The sequence below is a fragment of the Lissotriton helveticus genome, chromosome 1_1, assembly GCF_964261635.1.
Source record: "Lissotriton helveticus chromosome 1_1, aLisHel1.1, whole genome shotgun sequence".
Lineage (NCBI taxonomy): Eukaryota > Metazoa > Chordata > Amphibia > Caudata > Salamandridae > Lissotriton > Lissotriton helveticus.
Genome location: NC_136057.1, coordinates 2,027,283,380 through 2,027,309,911, shown reverse-complemented (window position 1 = coordinate 2,027,309,911; position 26,532 = coordinate 2,027,283,380).

Below are 26,532 nucleotides of genomic sequence, written 5' to 3'. Positions count from 1 at the left end.
TGCTCCATCAATGACCTCGCCAGCACCCACGCACTCCCCTCCACGCACCACATCATCCTGTGGGACCTGACCTTACACCTCAAGGACAACAACGACGACAACTCCACCATACTGATCAACGACCTCACCAGACCCGGCTGCAGACAACTCGGGACCAAACCCACGCCGCCAGCCACAAGCTGGACCCCGTCTTCTCAACAGGCACCCACGTCACCTCAAACCACACCACTGAACTGCACTCGACCGACCACCGCAGCATCAATTTTACCTTCAATTAATCAACCACACACCACTGCAGACAAACAGCTGCCTCACCAATGCTGGGTAAAAGTAAACGTAGACCAGCTGGTCACACCCCTCAGCCAGGGCCCGAACTACAACCCCACCAACCCAGTCGCCAGTGCCCAAAAACTCTGACAGTGTATGTAGGACTGCACCAACACCTTTGCCCCACTCACGTTGCCCTCCAACAGCCACGCCTGCAACAGAGCCACCCGGTTCACTGACTACCTCCAGACCTACCAACGCACATGCCGGAAGATGGAGTGAACATGGCTCCATGGACACACACTGCACAACCACACAGTCCACAAGGACGCCACATGTATACATCACCACCTCAACAGATTGGCAAAGAGCTCCTCCTTCCAAACCTTTCTGGATACCAATGCACACGACAGCAATGAGGTCTTCTGCATCGTTATTGAACAGAGAAACCCATGCGCAAACGTTGTCAACATCCCACCCTCACAAGAAGTGTGGGACTCACTGTCCATCTTCTCACAGCGCACGTTTGGTGACATCGACGACAGCTTCACCACCACAACCACCCCAACTATGCCAGACTCCACCTCCCCAGCGAGGACCACCAGCGCCAACCGCAGCACATCCTGGTACTACGTCGACAAGGACGCAACACACAAGGTCATGAACTCCATACACTCTGGATCACCAGCAGTACCATCACCACACCACTTATTGTACAAAGCAGAGGAAGCGATCATACCACAACTACACAAGTTCATCTACATCTTCTTCAATGCAGCAACATTCCATGAAATATGGAAGCACGCCACAAGCAATGCCCTCCTCAAGACGCACAAGGCACACCCCAAGGCCCTCGAGGACTCACGGCCCATCTCCCTGCTCACATTCCCAATGAAGGTCATCTAGGTAAAGATGAACATGCTATTGGGCCGCGGGCTGGTAGACCCCAACATGTTTCACCCGTCCCAGTCCGGATTCATACATAGATACAGCAGCAAGACAGTCCACATGTCCGGCACAGACAACATCATGCGCCAACTAGCCAGCACCAATACAGCAGCCCTCTTCCGCCGGGACCGGTCAACCGCCTTTGACACGGTATGCCATCACACTCTGAAGACACACCTCCGAGAATCATGATTCCAATTGAAGGCCCTAGACTGGACCACGTCCTTTCTCTCCGGCAGAACCCAGAGCGTCCAGAGTGTCCGAAACCCATCCATCAAATGGGACGCCATCAACATCATCTGCGGCGTACCCCAGGGGTCATCCCTCAGCACAACACTGTTCAACATGTACATGTCCCCCTCGTACACGTGGGCCGCCATCACAGCCTCTACATCATCTCCTACACCAACAACACCCAGCTCATCCTCTCCATCACCAGGGACCCACACACACCCTCAACAAACCTCCACGAGGGAATGAAGTCCCTCACCAACTGGATGAGGAGCAGCAGTCTGAAACTGTACTTGGACATGACACAGGTCCTCATCCTTGGACCCACACCCTGAGCCTGGGACGACTCCTGGTGGGCAACCACACTGGGAACAGCAACAACACGAACTGACCATGCACGCAACTTACAATACATCCAGTACTCCTCCCTCTCCATGTCTGAGCAGGTCGACGCCATATCCTCCTCATGCTACAACTGCCTCCACATGCTATGCTGGATCTACAAGTGGATCCCCACCCCAGACAAAAATTAGTGTGACGCAGGCCCTGAGCAGCAGCAGACTGGACTACCGCAACGCACTGTACTGAGGATTCCCAGGCAAACACCTACAAGTACTGCAACGCATCCAATACACTTACGGCTCATTGATTGTCAACTTCCCCCACCGCAGCAACATCATCCCCCAAATGTGAGACCTACACTGGTTCCCCATCAGCAAGTGGATCAGCTTCAAGCTCCAGACCCAGACGCACAATACACTCCAGTAGGCCGGAGCAGCCTACCTGTACAGCAGACTCAGCTTCTACACCCCCACATGCCAGGTCAGCTCCACCAGCCTCCCCCTCACCACTGTCCACCACATCCTATGACCAACCTCCAGCAGCAGATCCTTGTCCTACCTCGCCGCCAAGACCTTGCACACCCTCCCGGCCCACCTACGGCAGACCCAGGACCTACTCCCATTCAGAAGACTCATCAAGACCTGTCTCTTTGAGCGGTAGCCGCAGCCCCTTCCCATCAGAGTGGGAGATCCAACAGGTGTTTTTACATGCTGAATGAGTTGTTCCAAGGACACAGACTTCTGTATTCTCTGATTTATTTTTTCATGCAGCTGTGGTTCATGCAGACTGCGACGTAATGCATTCCGCAATGTATTTCAAGTGTTTGGTTGGTGTAGTCTTAGGTGTGAGAGAGTATGAGCTTTCTGTCATCAGCAATGGATACAATGTTGAGGCTGTGTTTGTTTTCAAATGGCGCTGAGGCAGCCCTGTTGATGTTGACAAGGGTCAGACACATAGATGGTCCCTCTTGCATTCAGCATTGGAATTACGTGATTATATAGACGAAGGTTGTCAGTCGGATCCTTGGACCTCTTGCTGGGATGAGTGACCCAGTTAAGCGTTGTTCCTTGGAATCCTGCTTCATGTAGTGTAGCAAATCTGTGTGATGTTAGTCTGTGTCGGAGCACACTCACAGCTCTTGGTCCCGGAGGGTGCAGATGTCACCTGTGGCTGTGAATAGGGTGATCTTGGTGCTGTTGTTGATGTGATGAGGACAGGGCTGTAGTGATCCCACAGGTGGCTGTATCTCATGTTGGAGGGGGTGCATTGAGCTATGACTGGTGTCCCGGTGGGTATGGTAGTATGGCTGTTGTGTTGGGAGAGGTTTGCGTGGTGCTGCCTGTGGCATCTCCTGTGTACGGCAAAGTTGTTGTAGTGACATTTTTTACTTTATGGTGAACTTTGTTGGACACTTATCACAGGTCTGTAGTGCCAGGATGATGTCTGTAGCTTTGCAGCATAGGTTGTTTTATTCATGCAGGACCTTGACGAGTTTGCAGGACTTTCCATTATCTTAGACTATTTTTTGTGGTACTCCCTCATTGCGTCCATGTATGTGTTTTACATTTCAGGTGTCTTGGTGTTTATACAGTTCTTACCAAGGTATCTGCTGGTGCCTCTTGCTTCTTAGAGATCAGTGCTCTACCATGCCGTGTCACTGTAGTGCTGTTTGTTAGGCTTGCAGAGGGCGGAGGTCTGGTATGCGCAGTTGTGTATCCAGGTGTGACTTTCACTTGCAGAAACGCTGGCGTTGGCTGTGTTTGAGGCCAGGGTGGTGGTTGAGGTTTGTCAGCAGTGTAGGCATGTGAAATGTCTGCGGGTCATGTTTGCAAAGGCCTGTTGTCATTCTCCAATGTTTTCCATGTATGAGTGCATGGAGGCTGGGTGAGCTGCATCAGTGAATGACTGTATATCATTTGCTGCTGGAAATGATTGCATTTGGGACACAGATGTGCGCATTCAGACTAGCCATTGGCGTGCCTTCAGCACACCATGTACATGCGTCTGCTGTGCGCTTGCACAGAGGCTGACATTGAGTAGGCTAAGTGTGAGGTACCATATTCAGTGATGACGGAACACATGAAGACAGGGGTGGGGGCCTTAGTGGTAGTTCATAGACCATATGTGGAGTGTGGGCTCTGATGAGAGCACTGAACTGACTTATAATTGAGACACAAGGGATGAGTGACTGATGTGATCATGCTATGTGTCATCATGGCATGGGAGGGTGGGTAGGGGAGATGTAATATGAGGTGGGGCATGTGCATATTGGCAAGATGACTCAGGTGCCACCCATGATGACCAGAGCAGTAATACCCACTTCCATGTTTGGTATGCAGGCTGCATTTCAGCCTCCATGGCAAACATGGCCGTCACTCCAGCATGTGGCTGCATGACTTATCCCATTTCCTATTACCAGTCACACCAGCACTTCACAGCGTTGTGATTGACTCAGAGTAGTGAGCCTGGCTGGCTAATTCCTTTTACATGACACAAAGGCAGGGTTGCATAGGCTCCAGAGAAATGGGACACAGCTTTGAGGTCAGACTTCCCTCAATGTGTGCCTGATTCACAAAACAGACTTAAGACTCAATCCTAAACTTAATACTATTTTGGTGTTGACAGAATGCATTTACTACTTTTGGCATTCACAGAATGAACTTAGTACTTTTGGTATTCATAGAAGTTAGGATTTTGCCTTTAGTCTGTCTTAAGTCTGTCTTCAGAGAAACTTAAGACAAAATCCTAACTTCTGTGAATAGCAAAAGTAGTAAGTTCATTATGTGAATGCTAAAATTAGTAAGTGCATTCTGTGAATACCAATATAGTAGTAAGTTTTGGATTGAATCTTAAGTTCATTCTGTGAATGGGCCACTATATGTTTTGCAGCACACACTCACACACACATCCCTGCATCCATAAGACATTGATTGTTATTTCCTGCATTTGTTGACTCACAGCTGTCCCCCCCAATTGCCAATGTTTGTCACTGTGCCCCCATGCAGAGCAGGTGTAACACTCTTGTGCCAAAAGGCACATACATATCACCAAAACATGCCATGTCATCACATTCCATTGAATTCAGTGTTAATACTAGGCATGTTGCAACTGTAGAGTAGGTGTTGCACAGCAGAGACTTTCATTACACTGTTCAAAGTTCAGTGAATACATGGACAATCTATCCTTGTCACCACACACCCAGACCTGAAGCATTAAATTCCTTTTTGAACAACCACGACACACACAATTGAGTCAGATTAGTGAGTAATGCACACACCAATTTTCATAGCCTGAAGAAATATGCACAGCATTTGTTCATATTCTCAACATTTCACCCCCTATTTCTCATGATGTACATATATACAAATAATAGTTCAGACATATGTCACCCCATGACACAACCAAATGTTATTATTTGACACATAAATGCACATTTGTGATGTTTTTTGGATTTGTCACATTTTTTTTTTCATACTGACACACATTACTACATGTAGTACTTACATCACAACATGATTGTGGCCACAATGAAGTATTTTGAGATGATTTTTTGGAACACATGCATTGCATTGTTGACATTGTGCAGCATACATTGTAATGGTCATCACTAATGACTACGGCAACCATGGTGTACGCTGTTTGCATTTGACTGGCTCAGGTCCACACTGTGTACCAAGGTTTATTCCTGCAACTATACAATGTCAGCAACCTCCTCACATTCAACCCTGTATGCCACCTCACCTGCCAGGATGTAACTCTGCTACAGACATCACCATCACTGTCACTGACAAATTCTGTGTCACCTGCATGTGGCAGTACGACAATCATGGAAGAGGCATTGTTAACCCATACACTGGTACACTCAGAATGAGCAGGCACTCTAATGTGCCATGGTTGACCATGTACTACGACAACTACATTATCGTGACCAGGCCCATGGGCATACTCAACAGCACACTCATGTGCAGGACACACAGGCCATGTGCTCCATTCTCCAACACCATTGTTGACCTCATTACACCCCAGTGTGTGACATCCACAGACAGCATCCCTCTCAATGACCTCCAGTTCCACCTCAGCAGGTTAAGTTACCTGACCAACAACACCTCAAGGGTAACTTCACTGACATCAGACACAAGCATCAAGGGACCTCAACATACCACTGAACAGGACACTTTTAAGTACCTGTAGTACGGCTCCATAGTACGGCTGCAGGTACTTCTGATTCAGGTCTGACTTCATACTCTCCTGGCCCTACCATCATTGAATGCATGACATATGTGACTTGACCAGCAATCACCACCGCCATCCTTGCACCCTCTTGCAGCTGGAACAAGGGCAGTGCATGACATCTCATCCACTCCTTGTGCAAAGAAAGTCCACCAATGCTTAAATACTTGTGTCACTACAGCACACAAATAGCACTGTTAGGATCTCGAATGACACCATCATTTCTGCACCCCTCATGAATGTACTTGCATCCCTACTTTCCCCCTACCTCATGGCAGCCATGTATGTGGGCAGTGCCATTGGCATCGTCTGCCACTATGCATTGGTGGAGTTGCGGGATGGTTGTGCATACACTGACATTATGATTTGTAAAGGATCTGTCATTGCTTGAATCATGGAGCAATGTCCAGTGGGTACTGTACATCCATGCTATTGCAAGGAGGGACATGGTGAGTAGTGTTGCCTCACTGTCTTCTTACAGCAACAATTTTCATGGTTGTGCCATAGGAATGCACACAATATTGTTGTTGTTGCACATTTGTCGAGTGTATCTTTGTCACAGGGCAACCCTGTAACCTTGTTTGCAGCGCTGTCCAGTACCATTCCCATGCATATATGTTGTGGCACGATGTCACCTTCCTTAGGGACATGTATGTTCTGGCTTTTCATTCCGGGAGCTATTGTGCATTTGCATGAGTTTGCTTTTTTCTCTCATGTCTGAGACAGCCTTGCTAATCTTGCAAGGTGCAGTTAGTCAACTTGTTAGCATTATTTGGATACGTAACACCTACTTTGCATGTCATTGCCATAGTTTTGTTGGGACATGCAATGCCATTGACATAGAAGTTGCTATCACTCCTGAGCATGCAACAGCTTGCTAATGTGATTATACATTCTTGGCACTTAAGCTACACATACAGTGCTGCAGACTCGCTGATGATCCATTTGCATAATTAACTATGGTGCATATTTGCTGGATGTTTATCAGCTGGACTGCACACCTTGCAATATAGGTGTGCTGCAGTGCATGCATAGGTACAGACCATGAATGGAGGCCTTCGGTGAGATGGTGCACATTCCTGCAAACTATTGATGTTGGATGTTCTTTCACTGCAAGAACACCATTGGTACACTTATGTTTTTCCCATGGTCATGACAACATAGATGTGCTGTATTCACTGTATGTCACTACATGTTGTTATTCATGTTATATACGTCATTCATCCAGACGTAGCTGGTCAGTGCTTAAGTCATGCATTCATGTGAGGAGCATCATTCAAGTACATCAAACCTTGGTGCAGGCCTCTCCCAGTGGCACTGCCTCACCCCTATACCTACCATGATGCAGGTGTGAGGTACTGACACAATTGCCAGATGCTAATGTATTTCCAAAATTTGGATGGATTGCACATCACCACTACTGATATTTTTATTTGGATATGCAGACCCACCATGCATACGTTATACATGATGCTTGTGTAATGTGGCACAGGGCTTCGCATGCTGAGTAACATTCCTGAGTACTTTCCCTTACATATGCAGATGATGTGGCTGAAACCATCATGCACAAAGTAGTAAAATGACAGATTTTGGGCCTGCATGGGGTGACTATGAGTAGGGTCTCTTTATTGGTGTCACTTGTCCTTCACAACGACACAGGTGCACAATGCTTGGCATGCGCCGACCCAGGCAAACTTGCACCATGTTGCAGGGGTTCCAGCGGTGCAGGAGATCAGTGTTTGTGTGCATGGAAGGGACACATTCCTGCATGATGCAGTCATCTAAAGATTTTTCCGCTTTCTATGTGTCCACTTGAATGCAAAAGCTATATGTTGGGTATATCCGAGAGGGAACAGTTCGTATTTCTTGAGGTTGTGCATGCATTACACAGACCCTGTGGATGCATATCTTTGTGGCGCAGCGTAAAAGTAACAGTTTGACTTTGCTATTGGACATTGTCAATTGGACATGGATGTTTCTGGGTACACCCCCAGCAACAGCCCTGGAATTGCGCTTTCTCACACTTTAATGTGGGAATGGTGCAATGACATGATATGTTGTACTATGTTACATGGCTGTCTGTGGCCTATTATTGTGAGTGTGGCACATTGTGCCACCACTACATGATCAAAATAACATCCTGCCAGCGCAGTGGTAGCAGTCCAGGTTATACAAGTGTTAAACTTGGTCTGTTGCAGGATGTTGTGTGATTGGTATTTCACGAGGGTAGTTGTATATTTGCACCTGCGTGTGGCACTTGTCAGGTGCAGCAGTGGGCTGGGACTTCACTTTGAAAATATGTTATTACTTTGACAGGGGTAGGTGTTTACCAAATGTGACATGTGCATGTCCCTGGTACAATACTTTTTGAAGACCCTTCACAGTTCATGACATTGCATGACTACTCTTTCCACTACACGTCAGTAATTGAGCCGGCTACCTTAGTTTATGCAGTGCACAACATTACCTTCTTTGCACATTTCCCCTTGTAGAGACTTACCCTGTGTGTCTTGCGGTTCCTCATGCTCTGCACTGTCCTGTCCTGGAATTCCAACCACCAACTCGTCTGGGATGACCGCCGCAACCCGCTCCTCAAGGTCATCCAGCTCTTCCTGTTGTGATGGGCTGCCATTTTCTCTTTTGTCCGGCGCTTTATGTCGTTCCAGCGTTTCTTGAGGTCAATGACTGTCCTCTTAGATTGGGCCACACAGTTGACCTTTGTCAATATGGACTGCCAAATGGCCTCTTTTTTTGATAGTGGCAACTTGGAATTTGCAAAGAGCTGGTACTGGTGGTCTGTGACCTCATTTATGAGTATGTTGTTCTCCTCAGCACTGAAATAAATTTTTCCTCTTCCTCTTTACATGGGTTTCTCCCTGTGTTTCAGGCTGGGCATCCTGGCTGCCATGTGGCTGGGCATCCTGGCTGCCATGTGGAAGGTTCCCTTGACTGCTGCTGTGTCCTTCAGGCTCCATGGTAACAATTTTTTCCATTTGCGGGAGAATTAGGAGATGGATGCGTGTATTTTGGGTGTTTTCCGGATTGTGGCGCAACGTGAAAGTGGCGCAGCGACGCGTACACTTACGTCAGTTCCGCGATTGCGACTTACGGCACTTTCCCCGCACGTGCGTGACTTTCCGGTACGTCAGGACGCCAGCGTCTGCGTCTCTTTTTTCCGGCTTACGGCATCACTTGCGACATGATGCGCCATTGCATGAATGTGACGCATCCGCGTCGCAAAATTCTGACGCAGCGCGTCGTAAGGAATTGTGGCGCATCCCTGCACCTGTGCAAGGATGCGTCACTTTTCATAAATGAGGGCCACGGGGCATCATTTATGAAAGCCTTGCGCCACCGGTTCGTCACTTTTTCCTATGTTAAAAGTGACGCACCGGCGGCGCAAGGCCTTCATAAATAAGGCCCCTGGTACGCAAGAGAGTCAGTCTAACTCATTGAGATCTGATAACAGTACAAATCCTTTTTTACATGAAATGACATACTGTTATCTAGTGGGGCTGATTGTCGATGCAGGGCCTATGAAAGAACCCAAGGAGACAAATGTTAATGTCATTGTCCACTATTCAAATCTGACGATGCTGTGTCAGGATGTTTCTTGCAATGGCTGGGTACCTGAAAGTTATTATAACACAGTCCCTTTGGACAGACTTTGTGGTAGGCCAAATCCAGGCCACGCGTCACACCAACAAAATCTTCTTGTGGTCCTGGATGTTGAGTCTCGAGTGCAGCAGTCCGGCACTGCTAAAGTTATAATAAAACCCTCATCGAATACAAAATACAATCACTAAATTAACCAACATGGAGAAACTAGGACTTCTTCAACCTTAATACTAAGATACAAGCAAAAGGAATCCAACTTCCCGTGAAGTTTATGTAGTCTACTGCCTAACCAGATTCTAATGTGTAACTACCTAGAAGCCTGCTAAATCACTGCCTAACCTGAGGCGGTTGTTGATATAGCCACCTGAAGTTTAATATGAGCTTAGATTGAGAGGTACAACCATAAATGAATGTGCCATGTGGTTGAACAGTACTGCCTAGGGTAATTAAAATAAAATTATCACAGTTGTTTTTTTTATTAATTTGGATTTACAAATGTAATTCATCATTTGGAGCACCTTGATCATGTAATGATTTAGAGCCAGGCATCATGCCAGCATGTGCACCAGATTTATCCTATCATCTTGGAATACTAAATAATATCTTTGTCACTTTAGTCTAAGAGAGACCTACAAAGTGTACAGTGTAGCCACACCTAGGATTTTAGGATTTTTTCTCCAGTACAGTTCATAGGTAAGGTGCTTCTAATTCGCCTTTGTCCAACTGGACAAGGCTGAGCATCCTGCAGAAGTGCTAGATTTAGTGTGAGTGCCGATTAAGTCATCAGCAGGTGAATCTTAAATCTAGTGTTGTGCTATTTTCTGCACAGTGATGCAGATTTCCATGTTGAAAGACAGTAAATCTGGGTTTAAAGTAAAAATTCTTACTTTAGAACATTCAATTCACGAATCGTAAGTCTACAAAAGAAAATTCCAACTATTGGTAGATGTGATGAATCTCTAATTATTTTCCAAATTATATGATACTAGATCATACTTTCAAATACTTACTGGTTCATAGTGATTTTGTAAAGTTGTTTAATTATCTCAAAGATAATGAAATGATGGAAATTAAGTTCCTAATTACGATAGCAGTTAAACATCGTTTCGGGCAAAAGACTGTAAAACAAGCAGTTGGTGGTCCTGACAACCCAATCACAATAAGACCGTGGTGTAGGCGGTTGTAAAATGTTTTAAAATATTGCAGCAGGTGCAGTGGTGCAGGAAAAGGGCCGCTGCACAAACCACAATAGTAAAAAGCAATTTTCAAACACTAATGCATTGTGTGCCAGGATCAATGTGGTGCCTGGCACATGGTGTATGTTGACTGATGCATGGAGCATGGATGTTTGGGATGGCACCATGTGTGCCCCCCAGGCCACATCGCGGAGGCCTACAGGCGACAGGGGCTTGCTAGGGAGCCATAAAGTCTATTACCAACAGCCTTTTGTAGTATTCCATCCTTATTTTAATTCTAAGATCTCTTTTTTCATATCTTCCCTGACAGATATAGGTACATTTCTTACCTTAGAACATACAGGAGTGACATTTTCCTTTAATTTAAGCTTATGACTGTATCCTTTCAAACACCCCAAGTCCTTTTTAAAAACATTGGGAACTTCTGTCTTAATTTTATGTACAAATTCATCATCACCATTTGATACAGAACAAACTTCTTCTCTAAGCTGAATGGGTGGATCAGCATTGGGATCAAGATAGACTCCTAAGTCACCTTGATGTACCAAACTAATTATAATGTCACCTCTCTTGGATATGTACATTTTCCCAGAAACTAACCTATTTTTATATTTTATGTGACCTACAAAATAACCATGTAATTTGATAGGCTCACCACCATATGCTAGGGAAATTATATCAGGTTTTAGCAATACAATTTTCTTTTTCAACTTCTTGACAAAAAATTAATTTGCGACTAAAGTAATGTTTGTGCCAGAGTCAAAAAGAACTCTTGTAGGCTCTCCCTCAATTAAGATTTCATCAAAGGGACTCGCTTTGCAATTTTGTTTACTTTCAACTTGAACCACTATCTGACCACATTCAAGATCTTTAGAACTAGATTAATCTTCATCATCCTCATAAATTTCCACTTTTTTAACTTTGGTTTTTGGTGTGCTTTTGCGGTAAAAAACCTTTACAACGAAACTTTTACAACGCACTACCATTACAACGCGGTCATTACAACGCAAACCATTACAACGCATTGCGCTGGGGGGCGCTCTAGGATAGGGAATAGGTTAATTTACTATCCAATAACCTTCCCTAGTGTCCACGGGGACTGGAGTTGGAATAGTAAATTAAACTATTCACTATCCAACACCCAAAAGCACTATGCGTTGTAATGGATTGCGATGTAAAAACCGCGTTGTAAAGGCAGGCGTTGTAATAGCCTGCGTTGTAACATCATACATCCGCTTTTGCACAACGAAGTGAGATGCCCCTTCTTTTTACACATAATACAAGTTTGATTAAGTGCAGGACACTTCCGATCATTTGCAAGATGGTCAGACTTGCCAAACCTATAACATTTTCTTTCAGTCCCCAATTTCATAGCATCCTTCTAATTTTTAGGAATTAACTGATCATTGTTTTCCTTAACAACATGTACCTTAGACACTTTATTGTAATCCTTTTTTATAATTGCTTCGCATTTAAGAGAATGTTCTATTCTTTTTGCTACTTTCAAAACTTCATCTAAAGAGGGCTCGTCACGCAACCAGAGGTCCTCCCTGACCCTTTCTATATTACATCCAAACATAAATTGGTCACGTATGCGTTCATCTGTTAGATTATCAAATTTGCACGAAGAAGCAAGTTTCCTTAAATGGGTCACATAAGCTTCAATTGTTTCCTCGTCTGCTTGCATGCATTTTGCGAACTGTTACCTTTGCAGAATAGTATTAACCTTGGGAAGGTAATGTTTATCAAATGTTTTAATACAGATTTCGTAATCATTTGAATCTCTGGCTTCCATGGGAGAAAGATCAGGTAGATGATCAAAAACGTCTTTACCCTCTGATCCTAGACAGTGAAGAAGTAATGACGATTTTCTTTCCGCACAGAGAGAAGGGCCACACACTTTGCATATCTTTCGAAAACAACTTTCCATTTTTTCCATGTTATAGGAGGAGAACCTGGACTGGATAAGAAAAATGGAGCTGCAGTAACATTCTGCATTATACCAATATAATATACAATATCAAATGCAAATTCAATTTCTTTTGTATATCAATCTTGCAAAACAGATAGTCCCTGAATTCAGCTGAAAAACAAAATATGAACACGTTGATTTACATGAAACTAAAACTGATCTGTAGAATATGAACACATGTGCGTGTTACACTGGATTTTTAGTATGCCTGTCACTGCTGTACTGGAGACACACTAAGCTTGGCAAATATAAAAGCAAAGATCCAAATTTTAAGTGTGCGTGTCACTGTAGTGCAAAAAACACGCAATACCTTTCACCACATTGACCCTCTAATTCAAGGGTACGTATCACTGCTTGACAATAGACACGCAAATCTGAATTCCAAAATAAACGTGCCTGTCGCTGTTGTATAGGAGACACACAGTGTTTATTTCAAAGCTGGATTTTAAATTCAGTTGGAATGCCATGAAAATGCTATTGGAAACTGACATACTAACCCCGACTGCAGTGCCTCTGCAGACGCCACCTCCATTGTAGGGATTAGGCTCCGACCAATGCCCTGACAGGCTCTGTAAGTCTGTCACCCAAATCACTCCGACCACCAGATTACAAGCCCTAGATATTAGGTGGACTGCCACCAACGCCCTCTCAGTGGAGGTCCACCCAACATTGTAATCAGGCTTTAAGTTTTAAGTAACTGACCCAGCTCTTGTGTACCTTGAATTTTCCAATGGTATGAAATAAGTTGGGATAGGAGAAATGTTCCAGATAACTCAGTATGTAGAAGTGTGATGTTCTATTGTGTAAAAACGTAATGATATGCATGGACGTCTTTAAAATCTTAAAACAGGGTTTCTCAAAAAATCTTAAGTGATTGGATTTATGTAAAAGCCTAGCGTGGACAAGGCACGTATCATTTTTTGTTTAAACATTTTAAGATTCATAATTTGCCAAATTTGTCAATCTTTTCTAATAATGTGCACTGAGTTGCAAGCTGCAATTTTGCACATCCCTAATCTTGAAATCGAAATTTCCTAAAAAGTGAGATAGTGAGGACATGGAAGACTTTTCCATCTGATTCTGTGGATTAAAAGTCAAAAATGGACAGCCCAAAAGTGTCCAGGGATGTAAGAGGGCTTCTTAAGAATATAGAACACAAAAGGTCCCTTAAGACCAAACAGGGCATCTGCGATGAATCTATGACATAATATCGACAGACAGAATATCTACATACAAAAATATCGACACAAAAATATCGAAGTCAAAAATATCGGAGTTATATCTTCATAAAGGTAAGTACACAAATATCGAAATTTTAATATCGTAGTGCAAAAATATCGAAATTAAAAATATCATTTTTTTAAATGTATTAATAATAATGTAAAAATATTTTAAAAATACATATAATTTTACAAATATTAAATAAAAACATTAAAACATATTTAAAAAATTATAACTAATGCATATACTTTTAAAATAAATTAAAAACTCTACATATAAATTAATATATATATATACGTACTCCACATATTGCAACAGTAGGAAAATTGTTGGATAGCGTAGGGGTAAAAATTACTATTCCCACTCCAGAGGGTGCAACAGTAGGGAAAGCGTTGGATAGCGTAGGGGTTTAAATGACTATTCCCACTCCAGAGTGTGCAACAGTAGGGAAAGCGTTGGATAGCGTAGGGGTAAAAATTACTATTCCCACTCCAGAGGGTGCAACAGTAGGGAAAGTGTTGGATAGCATAGGGGTTTAAATTACTATTCCCACTCCAGAGGGTGCAACAGTAGGGAAAGCGTTGGATAGCGTAGGGGTAAAAATTACTATTCCCACTCCGGAGGGTGCAACAGTAGGGAAAGCGTTGGATAGCGTAGGGGTAAAAATTACTATTCCCACTCCAGAGGGTGCAACAGTAGGGAAAGCGTTGGATAGCGTAGGGGTTTAAATAACTATTCCTACTCCAGAGGGTGCAACAGTAGGGAAAGCGTTGGATAGAGTAGGGGTAAAAATTACTATTCCCACTCCAGAGGGTGCAACAGTAGGGAAAGTGTTGGATAGCGTGGGGGTAAATAGTACTATTCCCACTCCAGAGGGTGCAACAGTAGGGAAAGAGTTGGATAGCGTGGGGGTAAAAATTACTATTCCCACTCCAGAGGGTGCAACAGTAGGGAAAGCGTTGGATAGCATAGGGGTAAAAATTACTTTTCCCACTCCAGAGAGTGCAACAGTAGGGAAAGCGTTGGATAGCGTAGGGGTAAAAATTACTATACCCACTCCAGAGGGTGCAACAGTAGGGAAAGCGTTGGATAGCGTAGGGGTAAAAATTACTATTCCCACTCCAGAGGGTGCAACAGTAGGGAAAGCGTTGGATAGCGTAGGGGTAAAAATTACTATTCCCACTCCAGAGGGTGCAACAGTTGTGAAAGCGTTGGATAGCGTAGGGGTTTAAATAACTATTCCTACTCCAGAGGGTGCAACAGTAGGGAAAGCGTTGGATAGCGTAGGGGTAAAAATTACTATTCCCACTCCAGAGGGTGCAACAGTAGGGAAAGCGTTGGATAGCGTGGGGGTAAAAATTACTATTCCCACTCCAGAGGGTGCAACAGTAGGGAAAGCGTTGGATAGCATAGGGGTAAAAATTACTATTCCCACTCCAAAGGGTGCAACAATAGGGAAAGCGTTGGATAGCGTAAGGGTAAAAATTACTATTCCCACTCCAGAGGATGCAACAGTAGGGAAAGCGTTGGATAGCATAGGGGTTTAAATAACTATTTCTACTCCAGAGGGTGCAACAGTAGGGAAAGCGTTGGATAGCATAGGGGTAAAAATTACTATTCCCACTCCAGAGAGTGCAACAGTAGGGAAAGCGTTGGATAGCGTAGTGGTAAAAATTACTATTCCCACTCCAGAGGGTGCAACAGTAGGGAAAGCGTTTGATAGCGTAGGGGTTTAAATAACTATTCCTACTCCAGAGGGTGCAACAGTAGGGAAAGCATTGGATAGCATGGGGGTAAAAATTACTTCCCACACTACTCCCCCTTTAACACACAACACACTAAACATACAAAAAAACACAATTAATATAAATTTCTATTAATCAATTAATAACAATTAATATTACTAAATTGATGTAATTATAAATGAACTAATTAACACATAATAATTACTAATTCATTAACAATAAATACCAACAAATAAATACAATCTCTTTAATTATTTACATTTAATTATATCACACCCTATACCCCTATAAACACACAACCCACTACACATAAATAAATCACATCATTTAATCACTTAATAATTATTAATTACCAATTAATTATTAATTAACAATAACAAAAACATTAAATATATTAGCACATTAACTCTAATTAATTTAATTAAATAATAATATTATTTAATTACCAATTAATTTTTAATTAACAATAACAATAAATTATATATATTAGCACATTAACTCTAATTAAGTTAATTTACTAGTTAATATTATTTAATTACCAATTACTTAATTAACAATAACAAAAATTTATATATATATTAAAACATTAACTCTAATTAATGTAATTAACTAATTAATATTAATTAATTACCAAATAATTAAAAATATTTACAAAAATATATTAATTAATTAATTATTATTAAATTACTTCCCACCCTATTCCCCTATAAACCCACAACCCGCTCTGATACTAAAATGCAAAATGTAAACAATTATACTAATTTTCAAACATACATTACAAAACATATTTAACAAACATATAAACAACATAATAAAATACATAACAATAAACAAATTTTCGATATTAGTAAATTTCGATATTTGTAACATACATACCGTAATAAAACGATATTCTGTCTGTCGATATTTTGGACATCGATATTCTATACCATCGAAATTAAAACATCGATATTATTGTATATCGATATTTTAATTTCGATATTTTGTCTCACTACCATCTGCGATATTACAAGGCTATTAATTAAAAATCATAGGTCAGATGAATTAACAGAAATTGGTAGTAACATTTGCCATAATAATCAATTAAATTTACTATCATTCTAATTAGTTTCATGTTCAGAATTTTGTCAACAATGGCGCCCATGCAAAGCAAGGGTACATTGTTAACTGTGGCAAGTAGAAAGTTCTCATTAATATCGTGAAATGCAGAAAATGCCAGAGGGTAAACTTCAAAAGCACACTAGGTGCTAAGCATCAATATGCCTCCACTTTCACTCAACTCAGCCAACTCACTTATCTTACATCCCAGTAGAATGTGCCATATACATTTAAAAGATTACCATAAAGTATTTAAATTAAGCAAGTTTATTTGTTACACATAGTAAAAAGTGTTTCATATGCAAATACATATACCTAACACATCAAGTCTGTTATCAAAGGTTAAAAACAAATGGGGGAGGATATAATACAATACACATAAATCAGCAGGATAAAAAATATCACACATAGACAGTTATACAAACAGACTAATGTATTCAGTCTTTAACCAATGACACCTCTACAATAATACAATTGTACTCGCACTGAGGGATAAACTTTTTTATTCTCAATATTCCCACAGGGTTGAGTTCATAGATTGTGTCAATTCATAAAGCGTTGATGGGTTTCGATGGTTCTTTAAAATTTTTCCATCTTTTTCAAGACCAAATCATAAACCTCTCTATTTTATGTGAAAATTATTTGCAGGCCAACACCTTAGAGTGACCCGTTTTTCGTTCTAGAATTTTCTTTAGAAAAAATGTGATTGATATCAGTCCACTATTCCGTATGAACGAAAGGCATATTGAGCAGCTGCTTCAATATCTCTGCATAGGTGTATCTATCCTTACACTAGGATTTCTGCTCCTAAAAATGTCGCAGCTGTATACGCCACTGTTGCTAAGATCATATGGCGTGTTCCATTAGTATGTCTTGATGCCGGAAGGACTGCTTGACTCTTTTGTATTTGTAGGTCAGACCTTCTTTGCCGGAAGTAAATTTCTGTGGCGAGGCAAAATCCGTCCTCCTCTTAAGGCATCCAACGTCAAAGAAATTGACGTGTGATGCCTTAGGAGGAGGACGGATATACAGCTGCGACATTTTTAGGAGCAGAAAGTGCCCTAGTCCCATGGGCGTAGTAAGGGGCCCCTCTTACCTTCAAACACTCATTAATATCGTCCAGATCTCAGAATAAACTGGAAAGCGAAGTGGTTAACCCTTACCACCCCCCCCCCCCCCGTGATAAGCCTTTTTTTACTATTTGGGATAGTTTGCGCTTAGGCCCCTGTAACTTTAGACCAAATAAGGTATCCACGCCAAATTTGCCCAAAATGTTCTTCCAACATCATAGGGATTTTAAAGGAACCCAGGGTTTGTGGATTCACCTGAAGGGGACCCAGAAATTAGCCAAGATACAGCTAAATATTGTTTTTTTTTTAAAGTGCTGCAGAAGAAAGCATCTAGTTTTTCCTCTGCAAATGGTATCAGAAAAGGGTTTGTGGTGCTGAAATCGGCATATTCTCAGCTATCAGGGACAAGCAGACTTTTGTCTGAAAACCAAAATGTTTTATGATGGAAAGTTCTGGAATATGCATGGGTCTACAAAATGTTACCCGCCCTGCATTCCCCATAGTCTTCAGATACAAATGGTACCTAACTTGTATGGGTAGGCCTAGTGGTCGCTGCAGGAAACAGCCCAAAATGCAACATGGACACACCACATTTTCACAGTGAAAGCAGACCCTTTTTTGTCAAAGTGCCTAGCTGTAGATTTTGAATGCTAGCTCTGCCGGCACCTAGGGAAACCTAGCAAACCTACACATTTTTGAAGAATAGGCACCCAGGGGAATCCAGGAGAGGGTGACTTCTGTTGCTCTCACCAGGTCTTGTTACCCAGAATCCCATGCAAACCTCAACATTTGTAAATAAACACATTTTCCTCACATTCCAGTGATGGAAAGTTATGGAATCTGCGTGGGTCTACAACATTGCACCCACCCTGAATTCCGTCAAGTTTTCTAATGAAAATGGTACCTCACTTATGCGGGTAGGCCTAGCGCCCGTGACAAGAAATGGCCCAAAATGCAACATGAACAGACCACATTTTTACAGTGAAAACTGAACATTTTTTGACAAAGTTCCTAGCTGTAGATTTTGAACCCTAGCATTTCTGTGATGGAAAATTCTGCAATATGCGTGGATCCACAAAATGTCACTGTCCCGGCATTCCCCCAGATCTTCCTATAAAGTGGGTGGGTCAAGTATTCGTGAGAGTCAAGGGCCCAAAATGTATTGAGGAGTCATTAAAAATTACCTATCACAAAATGACCTGGTTTTGCAAGAGAGCTACCAAGAATCCTCTGCAAACCTCAAATTAACTGATAAAAATTACTTTTTTCGCAAATTTCTGTGTGGAAAAATTGTGGGACGTCCACACAAGCAGTACCTCCCTGGACTCCCTCAAGTGTCTAGTTTAAAAAAAAAATTGGGTTTGGTAGGTTTAACTAGATGGCCGCCAAGACGGGGGTAAACAACCCAGGTGACCCACTTGCAAAACAAGGTTGTTTTGTGATAGGTAATTTTGATGTCTCCACAATACGTTTTGGGCCATTGCCTGTCGCAGGTACTTGACCCACCCACACAAGTCAGGCACCATTTTGATCTGGAGACCAGGGGGAACATTGGGTGTTAGGAAATTTATATCAGTCCAGTGATCCCACAACTTTTACACACAGACATTTGAGAAAAAAGTGTTTTTTCCAGCTAAATTTAAGGTTTGTAGGGGATTATGGGTGAAAGTCCTACTGCCCAGCATTCCCCTCAGCCTCCCGATAAAAATTATACCTTACTTTTTTTGATGGACCAGGTGCCTATGACAGGAAGGGCCAAAAACGTGTAGAAATTTAGGGGACCCAAAGCTGGTCTAAAAGGGCAGTTGATTTATAAGTTTTTCGGCTGACCCTCCTTTGGGCATCCAGACAAGTGAGGTGTAATTTATCTTGGTAGGTAAATTTGAGGTTTGCTGGGGATTCTGGGTAAGAAAACGCAGGGGGATCCATGGAAGCCACACCACCAGCCAAGAGTCAGTACACGCACACAACCATCCACACACACCACCAGCCAAGCGCCATCCACAAACACACAGCCAGCCAAGCGTCATCCACACATACCGCCAACCAAGCACCACTACATATAAATAAAACAACAAAATCCCTTGCTCATTGTGGGCTTTCTGCCTCCCGGAGGAGCAGATTAGGGACTATTGCCCCCATATGCCTCATGAGGGAGCCAGAAAGGATGTGGCAATTTCTTTGGGGGGGTGGAGGCCCATTTTGGGCAGCCCCCACCTCTATGTATGAAAAAAATAAAATCCCTGTGGCCTAGTGGGCTTTCTGCCATCTTGGGAAGCCCCCACCCCTAAATTCAATGTGGGGAAAAACTGGTGTCTAGTGAGCTTCACGCCCCCCCCCGGGGGCAGAACGATTGTAATTTTGTAGCAGGAGTGGGGGAATTGGCATGCCCATATGGGCATCCCCCACCCCTAATTCACTTTGAAAACAAATCCCTGGCTCCTAGTGGGCTTTCTGCCCCCTGTGGTGGCAGATTGAGGGCTTCGGCCCCCATCTGCACCCCAGGGTGGGCAGAAAGACTGAATTCAACCAAAATAATATGGGGGAGCAAAGGCCCTTTTCCTCCTGGAGAGTTCCCCAAACAGGGATCCACTAGGGAGGTGTACCATTGGAAAAGGAAGATTCTCCTCTTTCCAACAATACTTCTTCTGACTTTCTACCTGCTATGGGGCACTGAGATAGCCCCCTGAGCATGTAGAAAGCGATACTGAATTGTTTCAGTTTTACTGAAATTACATCAGCTTGACGTGCATGCTGATTGCCATTACAGGAAAACCACAGAGACAGCCTCGGGAGCTTGGGAAGCTCTTCCCCAGCTCCCGAAGATGTTGGGGGAGGAAAGAAAGAGGGATTTCAAATGCCATGTGGGATAATGGCCAGGGACCGTCCTACGCACAATAGCATTGGTGCGTTGGACGGCCCCCGGCCGTCCAACGCATGGAAGGGGTTAAACTAATTTCTGCTGTTCACAGCCTCGGGTACAGGAAGCAGAAGGGAGTCTTAGAGGAGTGTCTGAGAAGAACAAGACAATGAATGGATGTGTTAAATCTCCTTGCTCCAGATTCCGGGGTTGTTTTGGGGGTATTTCTGACGTTGCAACATTCAAAAAGGGCTTAGGTTAAGGGTATAAAGATGGCCTTGTCACAGGAATGGGAATAGAGCGCTCATTCTGGGTATAGATCTTTAGACCTCTTACCGTGCTAATTGGTAGTGGTTCACACCACTTAATTTGCTGATAAATATGTCCAAAAGGCCTTTGCCATGAATGAGAGGTGCAAAAATCTGCATTATAGTGACTTACAAAGGTGAATAATTTGTGTATGCATGAGTGCACATTGGTTTGCATCAGTGTAATTACCTCTATTCCTCGAATTTGTGAGCAAAACTGCACACCTATGTTATCCAGCTTGTTGCCTCTGATGTTATTTGTTGTAGACTCAGAAAATGTGGAGAATTCTTCCGAGTGGTACATTCTGCATGAAGCCTTAGGCATTATGGCTGACAAACACTACAGCAAGGTAAAGTTTAACCTGCTCAGTACTTTATACCACTGTTGAGCAAAATGAACAAAAGGGAAAAGCAAAATGCCTTATAGTGTATAACAAATTTCCACTACTTTACACCTTATAAACAGAAGTTTTATTTAGATTTTTCTGCCAACCTTAGGGTTTCATACACCCGTAGCTATTACTGCATGGAAGGTCTCAGTCCGATCAAATCAGTGCATTGCCCGTAATATAACACTTCTAGAGGTGAATTCAAATTTTATTGTTATATATCTCAATGGTATACAGATTGCTTTCGATACTTCAAATAACATTATTTAGATTTCCCGGTGGTTTTCCTTGAAGAAGGAAAAGGCCCTTTAACAGCTTTTCCCTAAAAAAGAAAGAAAGAAAGAAAGAAAGAAAGAAAGAAGGAAAGAAAGAAAGAAAGAAAGAAAGAAAGAAAGAAAGAAAGAATCAAGCAGTCTTCAATTGTGAAAACTGATATCAGAAAAATGTCCCACTGTTGCATTCCAAATATAGCTGTATGATAATATTATAATGATACCCTGTATGCTTATCAAGTAAAAGAACTAATGAAAACTGTCATACCATGAAAGTCATTAAAATGCAACTATTGCCATCTGTCAAAAGCAATGCATAAAGCAAGACTCATACAGCATTGTAAACCAACATGATTCATGTAACATTATTCAGTGCTTTCATGATAAACGATCTATCTATCTATCTATCTATCTATCTATCTATCTATCTATCTATCTATCTATCTATCTATCTATCTATCTATCTATCTATCTATCTATCTATCTATCTATCTATCTATCTATCTATCTATCTATCTATCTGTCTATCTATCTCGTTATCAACTTATATTGCATAAACAGATACAGAAAGTGTTCTGTGCTATTTAGTATCATTGCCTGATGTGGAGTGGGAACAAGACACTCCACTACTTTAACAATGTCAATAAATAGCATATTACACTATGCACATCTGTATGTGCGGCTTATGCCATGCAGCACTGTAGTTATATAAGGCATCACCCTTAAGCACATTTTTAGCTGTACTTTGGTAACAAAGAAAGGAATTTTACCTTTTGCATGGTAGCTAAATGTAGAAGCACAAGAAAGCACAAGAAACGCTATGACTGAAAAGTGCAAAGATCTAAGCAAATTAACACACATACAATAGAGAATGGGTAGTGGGTAGTCATATTTAGTCATTGTAAACACATAAGCACTATACCCACACCTCTCCCATCTGGACAGGGGTGAATCTTTGAATGATATGCTGGCATCTTTTAATTTAGATTTTGTTAACAGGTTGTGCTCCCCCTGTGTAGAGTTTAGCGCAACCTTTGTGGGGAGAGGGCTAGGCACAATTATTGATTTTATTGTTGCTTCTGAAAGTCATGCCACTTGGTTTGCCGATTATACCACTCATTCTGTAGGATTTAGTGATCATCTTCCCCTCTCTTTTGCCATTTTGTTACCACAGGCTGAGCACAGCTCACTGATTGAAAGACTGTCTTGGTTAAAAATGTGCGATTTGCCCAGACAAAACGGTTACACTAATAAATGGAGTCAGAATGATCCGGAGGTAACGCATGCCAAGATAGTCAGGGGATTCCTTGCCTCAATCGAAAGGTGTCTTGACGTAGAGACCTCTCACGAGGATACTTTGTCAGCCTTTGAGGATATTACCCGGACCATTCGAGATAGTTTGTCTCGTCCGGGGAGAGGTCATACCTCTGGGGCGACTACTAACTCTTGGTTCGATGCTGCCTGTTCTAGGGCGCATTCTTGCCTTAGAGCCGCGTTACACAATAAGGTAAGGGACCCGATAGAGGTGGCTACTTGTAGGAGAGTCTATCGCCTAGCACGGATTAATTGTAAGAATAATATTAAATCCGAGGCTTGGAACAATCTGACTAATGCCGCACAATCCAAGGACAGTGCCCTATTTTGGCGCCCAGTTAATGCACCATTTTTTAATGAAGCCAATAATGCAAGGGTAGAGGTTGCTCTCAGCGAAAACTCCTGGATCGACTTTTTTTCAGAAGTCTATAATCCGGAGGGGATCTTAAAGCTAGCTGATATAGAGGATATGGACAAGGAGGCATCTCGGACCTTTTGCCAAGTTAATTTGGGTATCTCAATTGGTGAAATGTCTGCTGCTATTAAACAGAGTAGGGGAGGTAAAGCCCCAGGTTTAGATGGGGTTCCCATTGATATTTTTAAATACTCAGTTGACTTATGGTCCCCCATTTTGAAGAGAGTCCTGGACGCAAGTTGTGAGCGGGGGTTTCCCAAGACCTGGTCTGATTCTAATATTATTCCCATTTTCAAGAAGGGAGACAGGGAGAGTCCCTCTTGTTATCGCCCTGTCTCTCTTCTTGATTCTTTTATGAAGATTACAGGGAGGGTTGTTCTGAACCGGTTACTATCTTGGGTAGAAGAAGCAGGAGTGTTGTCCCCGGTTCAGTACGGCTTCCGTGAGGGGAGGGGCACCGTTGAACAGGTCCTGAACTTTACACTACTACAAGGGAAATACGTTCAGGCTAAGGCGGGTAAACTTTATGCAGCATTCGTCGACCTGAGTGCTGCTTTCGACTGCGTTAAGCACGATCGTCTGTGGAAGGTGTTGTAAGAACTTAAAGTGGAGGAGGCTATTATCTCTTTTTTAAGGCAACTCTATGCTGGGGCAAGGGCCAGGGTGAGATTTGGAACCGGAGGAGAGTGCACCAAGCCCTTCCATGTGAAGCGTGGTGTGAGTCAAGGGTGCGTTCTCGCGCCTCTTCTTTTCAATTTATATACCAATGACTTAGAGGATGTTTTGGTGTCTAAAGTCATTGACTCGCCCAGAATTAATCTTAAACAAGTGGTGTCCCTATTGTATGCGGTTGATGCCGTCATCATGGCCAAGACAGAGAGAGGCCTCCAGACAGCCTTAGATGCCTATATCAATTTTATGGACTCTAGGGGTCTGAAACTGAATGTGAAAAAAACTTTCGTGATGACGTGCGCCAGGGGCAAAACAAAAACCTGTAAGTTGTTTGCACGTAGGGAAAAAGTGCAGGCAACGAAATCCTTTTCATACTTAGGAGTAGTTCCTGAGGGTGGGGGGCACTGGGGTCCGGCCATTAGGAGTAGGACCTTGTCCTTCAAAAAAGCGATTGCAGCACTCATGGCTTTCTCACGAAAGATGGGCAAAAGAGCCCCCTGAAATTTTACTTAAAATATATATGGCCAAATGTGTTAGTACGGCCATATATGGTGCTGGTGTTTGGGGTATCCAAGACACCAGGGAAATACAAATAGTAGAAAATGCTTTTCTAAGGTTTATTTTAGCTGTACCTTTTAGTTTATCTGTGTATAATTGTCATGCCGAGCTGGGTGTTCGTCATATCAGTGATCTGATAGCGATGCAACCACTGTTACTTTGGCACAGGGTTTGGACTGCAGCTGACTTGGAGCTGAACAGAGAGATTATCCGTGATGGTATGGCCCTAGATAATTCAAACAAAATAGCATGACTAACCTATATTCAAAAGTTTTGCCAAGATATGGGGAAACCTGAGTTTTTTTCTGTTCCAGAGGGGTTATGTAAGATCACGAGGAAAGACCTAAAGAACAATTCTTGGTACCATCTGGAATCCCTGCGGCTCGGGGTTGAGCTCAATAAGGGCTCGGTCGTGCAGCACCAAATGTTACTAGCATCTGGTAATATGCAACCCTACTTGAACTGGTGCACCAAGGGATTCGATATGTTTTTACTCACAAGGTTTAGATTCGACATCTTCTTTCGCCTTGTTTCATTTCCAAAAACCAATGATTGGACCAAAATACTCTGTAAGTGCCCATGTGATGGAGTGGCCGAACAATCAACCCTTCATGTGATTTGCTTTTGTGGATATTATTGTAAAGAGAGAGCCCGATGGATTAAACCTTTTTTGAAAAATAGCGGAACACGGTATCAGTGCCGCCCAACCTTACTGTATCTCCAGTTGTTACAGGATGAATTGTGCGTGGCCACTATGGTCGGTTTTTTAAAGAGTGTATTCAGAAAAAGGAAAAGTTTAATGTGTTTTTAAAATTACTGTATCTACAGTTAATTTTTAAACATAATGATATATATGTGACTAGTTTTGCTTTTCTATGCACAATATGTATTGATTTTCTGTGTTGCTGCTTTTATTATTTTAAAATTTTGCTAAAATCGAATAAAGCTTTTCTACTACTACTTCTACTACATAAGCACTATTGTAATTGATGTAATATAATTAAAAAGCCTGTGTTTCACATTGAACTGTTGTCTTGCACAAAATGTTTTTCTCTTTCACTGCAGGTGCTGTAACTTTCCAGAAAGCTTCTGTTAGTTAGTAATAGGCGTTCTTTTGCGTTAGACAACTGACAGTAAATATTTCACCAGAGAAGAGGAGATGGGAAGAACTGTTTGAACTACAAGATTTGGATGAAGCATATTTTTAAAGTATTTTTTCTGTGTGAAAAAGTGAGAAACTAGAGGGTTTACCTTCTCCCGGAGTTTTCGGAAATTCTATTCGACCTAGAGAACAAGGAAAGCAACAGATGTTTCAATCTGTGATGTTGAAAATGTGTAATACCTGTGTTCTTAGAGCACAAGAGAGGAGGCTCTTGGACTCAAAGACATTCAGACTGTTGACACTCTGCATTTGATTTCCTACACTGAGATCCATAGGGTTATAACTAGATTTTCCTTTTATCCCTTTCCCTTACTAAAAAATTGTCTGCTGATTTATTGCTGAGAATACTTTCCAGCTTGAAAAGTATTTTGCCTAATTGTAATGGCTTTTTGTTTATGCATTTTATTCTCTCACCAAAACTCTTTATTGGGTTTCTGAACTGGCACCTTTACTTTGGCTTAGGTTGCCACTCTAATCTTTAAATTAGGGTAGGGAAATATCTGTATGAAACCCACTTGCTGTATCATTTCTATTTTAATTTAAGTGACAAAATAAATAGACTTAATGACAACAAATGGGTGCCATATTGGAGTTAACCTCCACGGATTATCGTTTTGAGTGTCTCAAACAAATGAGCATCAAAA